Source organism: Tamandua tetradactyla, chromosome 15 (assembly GCF_023851605.1).
Source record: "Tamandua tetradactyla isolate mTamTet1 chromosome 15, mTamTet1.pri, whole genome shotgun sequence".
NCBI classification, from domain to species: domain Eukaryota; kingdom Metazoa; phylum Chordata; class Mammalia; order Pilosa; family Myrmecophagidae; genus Tamandua; species Tamandua tetradactyla.
The window spans coordinates 63,839,991-63,853,611 of record NC_135341.1 but is presented as its reverse complement, the minus strand read 5'-3'; the positions used below and the strand labels follow the sequence as shown (position 1 = coordinate 63,853,611).

The window sequence follows — 13,621 nt, the reverse complement described above, 5'->3', positions numbered from 1 at the left end:
TACACCACCTCCCTATGGGAGAGTGTCAAAGAACTTGTGGCCATGTTCTAAAACCACCATACCTTCTACAAGGAGAAAATCAGACAATTTTCTCACTCATCTAATAGCTTATGACTTTTATGACAATCGTCCTTCTACCTCCCTGATTTCTGCCACTGGTGACATTGATATGATGCAGAAGCAGAACAAATTTAAACTTTAAAAAGAAATTTTCAGGCAAGTTGTATTTTTTATCCATGTACAAAAGGGGCAGCCACTGCCCTCAGCATGACTTTGTCTTTACCTGTCCATTCATTCTGCTATCCCTACCTGGCCACTTAACATCTTACTTTTGTCTCCTTTAGGGGAAGAGAAGGTAAACTCTTATTTTTTTTCAAATTGGTTATTTAACAGCAATTTTGATGAAAGGTGGAAAGGAAACTAAAACCAAAAGTGAATGTTTTGAGGATTAACTGCAAAACTCAACCACTCACTACAAAAATCATCCAGAGCTGGCTGTTCTACTGATCCATGGCCTTCTTTCAAGGACTCCTAAAAAGTAACTCCAGTAACTCTCTTGGGAACCTTCTCAGATCATCTCAGTCCAAAGTCATACCTTGCTCTTCCAAATTTCAGTGTTAGCAACATTTATGGACTATCTAGGGTGCTAGGCACTACATACATGTTTATTATGACATTTAACCCTAACAGCATTTCAAGGGGAGGGATTGTTATGCCTATTTTGAAGCTGAGGACACTGATGTTTACAGAGATTAACTGAATTGCCCAAGGGTCAGAGTCAAAATGCAGCTGAGCTAACTCTGTCCCCCCTTGCAAGACAAGGTGTGTTTGGTGAACCCAGGTATCACCTGGGAGGTTATTAGAGATGCAGAGCCTCAGGCTCTACCCCAGACCTGGAAAATGGAACCTGCATTTGAGAAAGAATCCCAATTGAAGCATATGCATATTGAAGTTTAGGAGCACTGCTCTTTATCACTGAAACTCCAATTTCCTCTGAAGACCTTTTTAAAAATTACTCTTGCCTGAGTCAGTCTCCGCATCCCCTCCACTCCCCACCATACTTAATTTAATTGATTTGGCATACAATCTGGGCATCTGGATTTTTCAAAGCTCCCCAGGTGATTCCAAGAGGCATCAAATTCTATGAACCATAGCTTTATATCATTCATTTGAAACTATGCTTCTCATATCACGTATGGTTGTTTTTCATTATTTATATGCATGTCTTATGTCCCCAACATGAATCTATTTTACATGTCAACTCTCTTTTCTGGGGAGTTTCTTGCAAAAAATATGCTCTCAGTAAACATTTGCTGCTATTGCTGTTGTTGAGAATAGTGATTTAATTGATCTGCTGTGGGACTCAGGTATTAGCATTTTAAAAACATACCTTAGGTGATTCTATTCTGTAGTCAAGATTGAGAAATGTTGGGTTGTCTCCTATAGATATTATGGAGAAATTTGTTGCTATGGAGAAATTTGGGTGGAGGAGTGCCAAATGTTCTGATTTTTGAAGACGAACCTTAAACCTGGAATTTTAAAATGAATGTTGACAACAAATTCAGATTTTTGAGAAAACTCAGCGCAAAATAAATCATACCAGCAGGCTGCTAGTGTCTGTGTGTAAAGAAAAATGAGACGCTCATGCACCCCATTAAGGAATGTGCTTTGGAGTCCAAGACCCTTTCAAGCCTGCTCATTACCACTGCCTTTGGAAAAACATGCTATAATCACTGAATAATCATCCCTGCTCTAAAAAGAGTCACTATATCGTTTCCATCAATGCACATAATATATAGTCAAAACTAAAGATTGTGAAATTATGGAGAATAATAATCTGTGTCTTATTTTGTGTTCTGTACAATGCCTAGATGTGCCAACAGAACCAAGGGATGTATAATTGAGCAGGTAGGAGGCATTTTGAGGTTCTGGGAAGAAAGGTACTGCTTGAGAGCAAGGCATTATTGTCATAATTTCCACCCACTTCCTAAGTACCACTCAGTGACAAAGCAAATCCTAGGAAAAGAGACCCAAGAAGGAAGGCTAGAAGCAGAAATAAACATATGCAGAAGAAACACAATGCCCAGAATAAAAGTTTTCCCTCTGGTTTTGGTGGCTCAAGTCTGGACTTGCTTTGCCTGACTCTAGCAAAGCTGCAGCAGGGTGACTGAAGCACACTGGGGGCTTGAACCAGTAGCCGAAGATGTTTTGAACAATACGCCTCAGGTGCTGAATTTGCAGTTAGCAATGTCTCCTGCTGATTTAACATGGGTGCAAGATGGTAAAAAGTCAAAAACCTAATAGTCATAGTTCCATCCTTACATTGGTCTCACTATGATCAAGAAGCTGGATGCAGTATCAACATCAAAATAAATAATAATAATAATGAATATAAGAATGAGAACATCACCACCACCAATAATAAAACCAGTTATCAATTTCCAGATGTTTACCATGGGTCATGCATTGTCCTAAATACCTTACGTGTTTATTCTTAACACAAAGGCCATACTGATTCTTTTAAAAAGGAGTCAGATCCTTGATCTTCTCTCCTCAAAACCCCTTTGTGGCTCACAAATCACTCAGCATAAGAGACAACGTCCCTTTCACAGCCTGCAAAGCTCTATGTCCTCCAAATGCCCATATCTCATCCCTACTCATTTCCTCTCTAACCTCACCTCCTACTCTTCTCCTCACTCTCAATCCATCCCATCCAGCCTCATGAACCTTCAGTTACTAGCTGCTGCCTGGGTTAGAAAACTCTGCTCCCTAATACGCACTAGACTCAATTCTCAGTGAGACTTCTCTGACAAGCCTGCTTGACATTACATCTCCTGGTCCCCATATCCCCCTTTCTTCTTGTATTCCCTCAGTAGCACTTATCACCTTCTAATATCCAGAATTTTTTAAAACTTTTTATTGTAGTAACCATTTTAACCACTTTCAAGCATACAATTCAGTAATAGTAATTATATTCACGATATTATATTAATATCCATTACTCCAACTTTTTTATCACCTCAAGCAGAAACTCTGCACCCCTTAAGCAATAACTCTCTCTTCTCTCCACCCACTCTACCCTTCAACTCTAGTTCTTATAATGTATATTCATGAAATTCCTTCTTCTAGGTATTCTTTCCAAGCAAGATCATCATTAGAGAGAAAAGCTAGGGTTACCTGACTTCAAGCTTGCAACAATTCATGACCCACTCTGGTGTCTTGATTTTTTGCATCTGGCTTATTTCTCTCAACACAATGTCTTCAAGGTTCATCCATGTAATAACATACATCTGAACGTCATTCGTTTTTATGGCTGAATAACAGTCTATTGTATGTATGTACCATATTTTGTTTATCCATCCATCTGTTGATGGAACTTGGACTACTTTCACCTTTTGGCTATTGTGAGTCATGCTGCTTTGAACAGTGGTGTACAAATACCTGTTTGAGTCCCTACTTTCCATTCTTTTAGGTATGTACCAAGAAGTGGAAGTGCCAGATTATATGGTGATTCCACTTTCAACTTTCTGAGGAAATACCAAACTTATTTTCACAGTGGCTACACCATAACATCCGATACTTTGCCTATTTATTTTTTATTGTCTGCCTCATCCACCAGACTGTAAGCTTCATAAAGGCAGGAGGTTTCTTCTGCTCTGGTCACTGTGGTATTCCAGTATATAGAACAATGCTGGCACATAGCTGTAACTCGATAAATATTTTTAGGAAGAAAAAAATGAATGAATTTAATCTTTACAACAATCCTAAAGATAGGTACAATAATTATCCTGTTTCAATATATGCTTGGTGTGAAGTTTGGAGATATTAAATTTACCCAAGAGCACAGAACAGAAATTGCTAGAGAAAAAATGTAGCTAGGGCTACCTGACTTCACCTTGTAACAATTCATGACCCACTTTGCTGTTATTTTTACACTTCTTGGCCTTTCTAGGGGAAAAAATGCAACAATTAGAATTTGGAAGTGGAACTATATTGGGTAGGGTTGGGACGTCTATGCTAAGAACAATTCTTGGGAGCCCATGAGAAAATGAAGGAAAAACTCCAAAGTGAGCTGAGATTGTTTCCTATGTTTAAGGTAATTTCTAGGGGAGTTGATACCATCTTTGGATGATCATTTATTGAGGAGATGAATGTTCTGAAGAATTGATGATGATGGTATATAAATCAAGCAAGATATATTTTCTCGGGTGAAACTAAGTCAAAGGCCAATTTGGTCCTTAAGTTGTTTTAAGAATTTTACCCGATGACAGCCAGATGCAGTAAATTAACAGTCCAAAGACACTGTAGGAAATTACCACTCCACTAGACTCTTAAAGGCTTTTAGTGATAATTCATTAACTCAATTTTTAAAGAACATTCCAACATTTCATCATCCCAGAATAAATCAGATAGACTTCAACTCATGCCAAGTGCTAGTGCCTGAACTGGCAACTGTGCCTAAAACATTGGGGGCACTTGGTAAATATTAAGCAATCTACTCCAGCCTGGGCTTTCAGGGAATCAAAGTGCTTAATACATAAAGCATTCACTGGCGTGGTGTTTGGCCAAACCAAAAAGCGAAGTTCAAGGAAGAGAAGATTACAACATCTCCTGTGGACACACAAAAAATGTTTTCAAACACCTTTTGAAAGATGCCTGAAAAAAAAAAAAAAAGCATGAAGTACCTCTTGGCAACCAAGTGATGTGCTTGAGAGGTGAGATCTTTTAAAGGCCCTTAGTACAATTTAAAGACAAGAAATAAACTAGTGACCTAGCATGTAAAGTTCACTAATTTCAAGTAATAAATTTTGGAATCTCCAGAAAAATCATTTGTGTGTTATTTGTCTAAAGGGTAAGTTTGAACTTCTATGCTAAGAACAAAGAAATCAGGAATATATACTATCATTCTGCTTTCTAATATACCAAAATACTTTTAAAAATTTGATATTATTTTCCATTCCTTATATACATCCCTAATTGTGTACTCTATTACTAAAGATGGATAGATAGAGAGAATTACTATCATGAATTACAAGCATTAAAATTCCATTCAAGCCTTATTGACAATAAATAGATCCTGAGTTCAATTACAAAGCCCTTGTCATTCTTAATGCATTCAGGCTACTTGGCTAACAAATATTTGAAAAGTATATGGCAACAGGAAGAAAAAGGGAGAGAGGATATTTTTAGAAATGGTAACAGGAGTATGAAGAAAATGTACAAGACTAGTAAGAGAGATCAGTTACAATAAAGTGTTCCTATCACTATTCTCAGTGATCTGATATATTACTGGATTGATAACTCAATTTTACCAACCTCAGTAAGATAATGTAACGATTCCAGATGGAAGGAAATCACATTTTCTGAAGACCTATTATATGTCAGTTACTTTATATTTTTATAATAGCTAATATCCAATAAGTGCCTACAACATAAAAAGAACTTCCCACAACTTATTTTTAATCCTTTACGATAGCCTATGAAATAGATATTGTCTCCATTTTACAGATGAGAAGACTGAGAATTGAGAAGTTTAAACAACTTGTTCAACATCACCTGGTTAATAAGTGAATCAGAATTCAAACCTAGTTCTGATTTTGGAGACCAAAACCTTTCTGCTTTGTCACTTGTCTGAAAGAAATAATAATTAGATATGACTTATACTGCTCTCTAGGGAAAGTGCTACCAATGGTGTGTCACACGGAAAAAATACAAAGATGAAAAACATAAATAAAAGAAATCAGTCTATACAGGTTATACCTTTTATACAAAACAAATTAAGGTGAAAAGTAGGCTTCAAAAAGTCTTGATGGGGTTATTTTAATATTTTAAAATTTTATTTATTTATTTATTATTATTATTTTTTTACATGGGCAGGCACTGGGAATCGAACCCGGGTCCTCTGGCATGGCAGGCAAGCATTCTTGCCTGCTGAGCCACCGTGGCCCGCCCTAAAATTTATTTTAGAGAAATAAAAATAAGCAAATTACATCCCTTTGCAGTGAAAAGACAGCTCATAGACATGAACATATCTATATAAAAATTTCTATACTTTCCATACTAGAATGCCTATTTTTTCCTGATCTTATTCACTTTGACATCTTAATTCCAAATATGCTCAGAATATACCAAAAGGGAAGGATTCCTCATCCCTGCATGTTTGAGGTAAATTGCCTCATTTAAAAACATTCCTAAGCCTTGTATTTAAAAGAGAAACCATATACCTACTACATTATTAGCCTGACCATTTGTATCCCGGAGCATTATTTCCTACCACGGTCACCAAGAGTTACTTGAAAGAGTGTACCAATCCACTGAGGGGCAAGTTTACCTCCTACAAATCAGCAAGTGCTCAAGAGTGTACAGGAACAGGCAGGGGACTGAGCAGGTACTCCCTCTGCCCATGTTTGAAAACTGACAGATGGCAGAGAGGAAATGATTAATGCTGCAGAGACTGGAGCCAACTTGGTATCACTGGAGTTTATAAAAAAACAAATAAACTAAATCTTTTTTGACCAGCTAGAATGGCTTAAACAAGTTTAATAATATGGCTGCCTTTTTAAGGTCCTGGGCAGTTTAATCTTTGGAAACTTTGGGCTGCAGATAAGAGAGAATTTGGAAAGGGTAAATCCATTAACACTCATAATTGTAAATAGTGGGAATCACACACACACACACGAAAATACTGTGCCTGTGAGCAAGATTGTCAATTGCCATATGCAAAGTTTTTATCAGCTAGAAAAGTTAATTTGATTTGCTCATAAACGTTCATTTGCAAAGCTTGGAAATTTAAAAGTTGCATGGTACTATCACTTCGGGGCAGTCCCATAAAATAAAATATTTTTCTTTCCTTGGTGACCACTCACTACATTGGTTCTAGAAGCTCATGAGAAATACCAATTCCTTTAGAATATATCTTTCTCTTTATTTCAATGTATTGACAAAGCAATATAAAAGAAACTTCACAATATACAAACTTAGAAGGAAATGATAAGTTTTAACCAAGGGTATTTTGACCTCAACCACATTTTTTGGCTAAATATCTGTGTAATGAATTTGGAAGGCTAGAATTATTCGCCTACTTTGGCTCACGTGGCTACTTCCAATATTAATCAGTTGGTCTAAGTACAAATTATTTGCACATCAAAGCATAATTGCTATTCCCAAACTAAAATGCAGTATGCGTCTGACCAGTATAGGCATACTTAACTACAATGGGATGAAATGTTTGAAATTGGAACTGTCTTTGGGAAATCAGATCAAATTATTATTACAACCATTGTCTTACTCTTATCCAGATATGTTATTCATATTCAAATCCCCTGAAGACCCAGAACCTTACCCAGTTCTAGTTTTCAGCAGTCAATTATATATACAATACATCAATGATACTTGCTATCAACCATGGTTGAGTCAAGTCGATTCACTACATACAAAACAAGCATCTTCCACTTGGCCTAAATGTAGACATTGCCTTACTTGCTGGTGACTTGAACAGAAGTGCCAATTCTAGATTAGGGCTGGGTGAGTCCAGGGTAAACCAGAGCTCCACTTCTACTCAGTTTTCTCCCTGTGCTTAGGTAAAGTCAAGGCCAATTGACAGTAATGGGCAGGAGTGAGAGGCCAAGGCCCAACCTCTGCCCCCTGCTTTCTTCACCTATGTTTTCATCCACCAACCTTGCAGTCTCCCTCCTTCCTAAAGAATGTGAATTCTGATCTTTCTAAGGATCCAGAAGGTAAGTTATTCATACTGCCACTCATTGGGTCTTTTGGTTTAATATTCATTTTCTTTGTGACTATAACCACAGCTGTCCCTTTTCAAATTATGCTAACTAACATTTGCAGAACTGATGACACATTAAAAAAACGTGTACTGAAGGACCAGTTGTTTGCCGGGGATTGAGCTGATTGAGTGGTTTGAGGGGTCACACTGAAAATACTTTCAGCTTTTTGATAGTAAAGGCATGGAATCTTTCACTCTCAGAATACTTTCGGCTTATTGGGTGTAAAGATATGGAATCCAGAATGAATTAGAGGAAGCAACAACAGAGCTCAAAGAAGAAACTGAAAAGGAAGTGAGCAATCACACTTGGGAAGAGGTCAGGGAAGCCTTCAAAATCAGACTATGATTTAACACTTTGGTCAACTCAGACAAAGGAATGTTAAAACACTTTCATATATCAAGCAAAGATGAACAGTTCTTTGGGTTGGAAAGTGCAGCCAGGGAAGAAGAATTTGCAATCTTTATGGACCACACTGAGACATGAATTAGTGATTATTTGGGCCTATTTCCTCAAAGAGTGCATATCAACATTCAGGCTTTACATAGCAGGTTACTATAACAAGAGTATAGCAGGTGAGCCCTTGGGTTCATGACTCAGACTGACTGGGTACAAGTCCTGTTCTGCCTGTTAGAGCTGACAGACAGGCACAAGTTGCTTGATGTTCCTGCCTTCTCATCTACACTGAGTATTAGTGCATGGGACATGTTTTGAAGATTACTTCTGTCGGTATGATAGTGTAGATAATCTAAAGGACTTCCCATGGTGATACAGCTAGATTACAACAAGCAAAACTTTCAAAGAACTGCTGGTCTCAAAGGAAATCTCTAAGGGGCACAATGAACTAAAACAAGAACAGTAAGTGGAAAGCAAATGGGTAAGCTATGATTGCCATAGAAGCAAATAGTGAATTAGCCTTGGGACCAGTAACATTAAGCCTGGGGCTCAATACTGGTGGTGGAGTTAAACATGAGATGACTATATTAAGCCAAAATCTGTAAAGGGGCTAGAGTAGCCTCAGGTTAGCACAAAAACAGGTGGAGAGCCATCTTTGGTCATTAGGCCATAGTTTACTAATCCTTATATAAGATAATAACAATGATTCACATATATAATTGCTTTATGGTTTATAAAATCTTTCCTATATATTATCTAATGTGATCTTTACCCAATTCCTATGACAAAAGTAAAAGACAAAATAGATTTTAGCCTGACTGATAGAATGTTCCACTCATACAACATAAGAAAAATTAATGTTAGGTATAAACCAAAGAAGATTAGACACAATGCTACAACTTGATAGAAAGGTTGAAGAAAAGTTGACACTGTTATTTTGGATGTCACTACTAGCATCAGATGAATATCCTTAAAAAATGAGATGATCTGTTTTGGCTTAATTGTGTCCTTTCTTCCATGTATCTGTGTCCTTCACTGCACAAACCAATAAAAGCTGTGATTCCGCACAGTGTTGATGGCACCTTAACTACACTGTTTCCTTGGCAATGGCCATGAAGATAAGAAAATTCATGTATACCTCAACTCACCATGCACAAGCACTCCCTCTTCCCACTTTGTATGTGCAATTATGACTTCACTCATCAGGGCAAGATTCACATAGCATTTTAGAACTGGAATGTAGCTCAGAAATTCCCTAATTTAACCTTCCGTTTTTGCTGATTTGAAACTGTTATGCACTCCAAAAAAATCTATGCTCTTTTTATCCATTTGTACTTGCATACCTATTGTGGGTGGGACCTTTTGATTAGGTTGTTTCCATGGAGATATGACCCAACAAATTTAAGATGGGTCTTAATCCTTTTGCTGGACTCCTCTATGAAAAGAACTGGGTTGGTTTAAAACTGTTGTGTAGCCCAAAAATCCAGGTTCTTTAATCCTGATTCAATATTGTTGGTGGGATCTTTTTGATTAAGTTGTTTGCATGGAGATGTGACCCACTCAATTGTGGGGGCCCCTTCTGATCAGGTGGTTTTCATGGTGAAGTGTCTTTACTCATTTAAGGTGGATTGCTTACTGGAGTCCTTTAAGAGTGAACCATTTTGGAAAAAACTTCAGAGCTGACATAGCCAGAGACCTTTTCCAAAGAAAGAAAATGCCCCTACAGGAAGCTCTTTTGAAACCAGGAGCCAAAGGACCAGCAGACATAAGCCACATGCTTTTCCAGCTGAGAGAGGTGTTCTGGACCCATCAGCCTTTCTTGAGTCAAGGTATCTTTTCCTGGATGCCTTAAGTTGAACATTTTTATGGCCTTAGAACTTAAACTTGTAACTTAATAAATTCCCTTTTTCAAAGCCTTTCCATCTCTGGTATATTGCATTTCTGGCAACATTAACAAACCAAGACAATAATAAAATGCAGAAAACAGAGAGAGAGTTCAGAACTGACACCAAGAGCAGAGATGCATGAAGTGAAGGATGCATAGAGAAAGAAACTGCCCCAGCAGAAGCCAGAAGACCCACAGGAGCTGAGAGTTCTGGAAACCAAACCAGGAGAGAAGGACCCGTAGATGTTGTCATGTACCTTTCCACATGACAGAAGACATGATTGGCCTTTCTTAGGTAAAGGTATCCTCTTGTTGATGCCTTAATTTAGACATTTTCATGGCCTTAGAACTGTAAATTTGTAACCCTTAAAATCCCCTTTGCAAAAGTCAATCCATTTCTGGCATATTGCCTTCTGGCAGCTTTAGCAAAACGAAATACCCTTTTAAATTGGAATCAAGAGAGGAAGGGGTGGGGCGGGGCAGTTATAAACATGACCATGCCTTAGTTATTGAGCATATAAAGCGTTGTAAATGTCATGTACATATTACTTCAACTAGCCATAATTCTATAATGATAAGACCACTGGCAGGTACGAACAATGCCAGTGCTGGAAAGAGAAGGAGAAGGTGGAAAGGGAGAGGGAAATTCATGTTATATCCACCATGTGAGACACTATGGTGTCTGTTTCCAAACTACCCTAGGTTTAATCATCACAATGACTTGCCAGGAGATTTCTCTCAAAAGAAGAAATGGAGAGGAACATAGGGATCCCAGATCCCACCAGCAGAGCTGAGATTTCAGTTCAGGTCACTAATGGCTTCGGAGCTTTCATTGTACACACTGCTTTCTTAACAGGGAAGTTTGTACTTCAAAAGAGCTGAAGAAAGGGAGGATGAGTAGAAAAAAGTTAACTTTCATTGTAAGACTTCAGAAGATAGAGGTCTATCCATTTGTCTGAAACTAACACTGGAACAGTATTTTACACTCAGGATGAGTCACTTTTTAACAATTTCCTCTGCTATACAATTTTTTTTTCAATAACCATAAACTAAAACAAATATGTTTCATGTCTAACTAAAATTTGCACTTAACAAACAAAAATATTTCATGTCACAAGCCTGAACACAGTTTCACTATTTTAAATTTAAAGCACAAATAAAAATTCCAAGGGTTATACAGTATGACAGAGCTGAAGTAACTCATGATCTATTTCTTTGACTGCACAATCACTGAACTATAGTTGTTCATTTTGAATCTATTTAAATACCCCAGGGTCAGAGACACAAACTAAACCCAAAGCACTGAACACTGTCCCAAACCTTTGGAAATTAACTCTTGAAACTGTGTTTACATGTTCTGGGGCTGACTGGATAACAGGGAGTTTCCAAATTAACTTTCATATGTGATATAATGCTTATTAAAAGATAACTGATAAATTGTGCTAATTTAAAGATGAAATACATACTATTAAAACTGAACAGTAATTGCAGCAATTATTTAGAACTCAGAGCAACAAAATTTTTTTCAGGTATATTTTATTACTGAGACTGTTTAGAATGAGGAATTTTGATAACAAAAAGCCAACTGCATTTTAATCGGTTTTATTATTGTTTTTAAGTTCTCTACAATGTGTGCCCTCATGGCCTCTTGGCACGCGATTGCCCTGGAATCTTTACTTTGATTTTTTTTTTAAATTAAGGATGACTCTTCCTTCTACCATGCACATTACCTCTTTCAGTCCCACTGCAACTAGCTTTATTGCAGAGGTATGTCAAGATGATCACGGCAGGGGTGTGTGAATGTGTACACATAAGTATAATAAAGGAGCAGGAGAAGAATATTCTCTAACATCAAAGGCACCTCTCCACATAGCTAATAATCCATAGAATAACTTCCTGGGAGGGGCAACACTCAATCTTCTAGAATATCCTCCAGTGACCACATGGGTCTGGGAAAGCCCCCTGAACCAAAATTGGAAAATAACCGGAAGTGCTAGGGAACCTCCCAGGGGCATAATGCAACAAAGCACTATATCACTACTTCCTTATCAATGCCCCTTTTACCTCTGACAAATTCAAACTAGCCCCTGGCTCCCAGAGCTGGGTGGTTGCCTGATTGTAGTTCCAGCCACTCTGGCTCCAGCTTCACTTCATGGTGTTGCTGGTCAAGATCCCAACTGAAGTCAGCACCGGCTTTTAGGCCAAGTCTCCATTCATCTCATTCAAAAGGTAAATGACAAGAGGTTAAATGAGCTTTGTTTACATTTAATTCTCAAGTCAGCCCTAGGAAAGAGGAACTATTTTTAACTTCATTTTATGGATAAAGAGACAGAGGCTTAGGGAGGATAAGTAATTCTACAAGGGCAGAGGACCAGTAGATGCCCAGAGCTGGAGCTACAAGACAGTTCTGTGTAATTCCTAAGTCCATTCTGAGCAATAGAGAAGGTAAAAATCCTATCCAAGACAGGTAAACATCCAAAGTGATCAATTTAGCTTGAGAGCAAAGGACAAAATGAAGGGTATGACTTGTCTATCTATACCACTCAAGAAGATATTTTTCCCATCAAGGATACTAGAGGCCCTAGATAATATTCATAGTTAGCCTACTAAAAAGAGAGAGGTTATAACTGAGTATATCTTATTAATAATAATCATTTGCCTGTAGACTGATTTATTTGGGTGTTTAGATTTAATTTGGTGTTCAGATTTAATTTGAAAGCCCCTGTGGAAATTGCCAGCAGTGATATATTTACTCAGGGTTACGCTTCCATCCAGATTGCAGCGTCATGAGTGCTACCCACACGGTCAGAGATTGTCTAGCTTCCAGCATCTTCAGTAAGGAAAAATCCAGCCCCATCTCCTCACCTGCGTTGTGTCACAGGAATATCAGGAGAAGCATCCCCAGGATGGAATCAGGGCACTTCTGAAGCTGGTGCTCATCAGAATCCCTCCAGTAACCAGTGGTCCCAACCTTTAGAAGCACCAAAGACATTTTTCTACGTTAGGCTACAACTCCATTTTAAAGATTGGCTCTAAAATATGCTTCAAGGTAGTTCAACCGACAATTGATATTATTTAAAAGCATATATAGTTTTGTGTTTGTAAGATCTGGTATGAGTGACATTCATTCTAGGTGTTTCATGAAGGAAAAAAGTTCGATTCATGTTCATTATGCTATTCTCTCTCCTTCCCATAAACACTGGAAATAATGATGCTCCAACTTCCACTGGCATTTGTTTTGGTTTTGAAAGGTCTTTCACATCCATTTGGATTTCCATGGCCAATCTGCGGGACAGGCAGAACAAGTATTGCCTAGCACACTTAATAGATGAGAAAATTGAGGCTTAAAATGTTTAAACCTCTTCTACAATTCAAGTCTTTCAACTTAGTGGTATGCTGGTAAAAGAGATCTCCAAAAAAAAAGAGAGAGAGAGCTACAATTTTTAGAATTTGCTGATTTCTAGGTTAAATAATTCTACCATAATCAATCTCAAACTACCAACATGAGGGGTATTAGAGAAGCTAGAGGGAAGTGCCTGAAACTGTAGAGCTGTGTTCC

General features: G+C 37.8%; 1 protein-coding gene across 19 annotated transcripts in view; it reads right to left on the bottom strand.

The window, feature by feature from the left end:
* The window catches only part of THRB (thyroid hormone receptor beta), a 439,676-nt gene that overhangs the window by 279,937 nt on the left and 146,118 nt on the right, over window positions 1–13,621 (bottom strand). For 12 of the 19 annotated variants that reach the window (XM_077129992.1, XM_077129987.1, XM_077129986.1 and 9 more), the window contains one exon: window positions 12,928–13,033. The exons of the other annotated variants lie outside the window; for them this stretch is intronic. The gene's annotated coding sequence lies outside the window, so the exon portion shown is untranslated. The remainder of the gene's footprint in view (window positions 1–12,927; window positions 13,034–13,621) is intronic. 19 annotated transcript variants of the gene reach the window in all.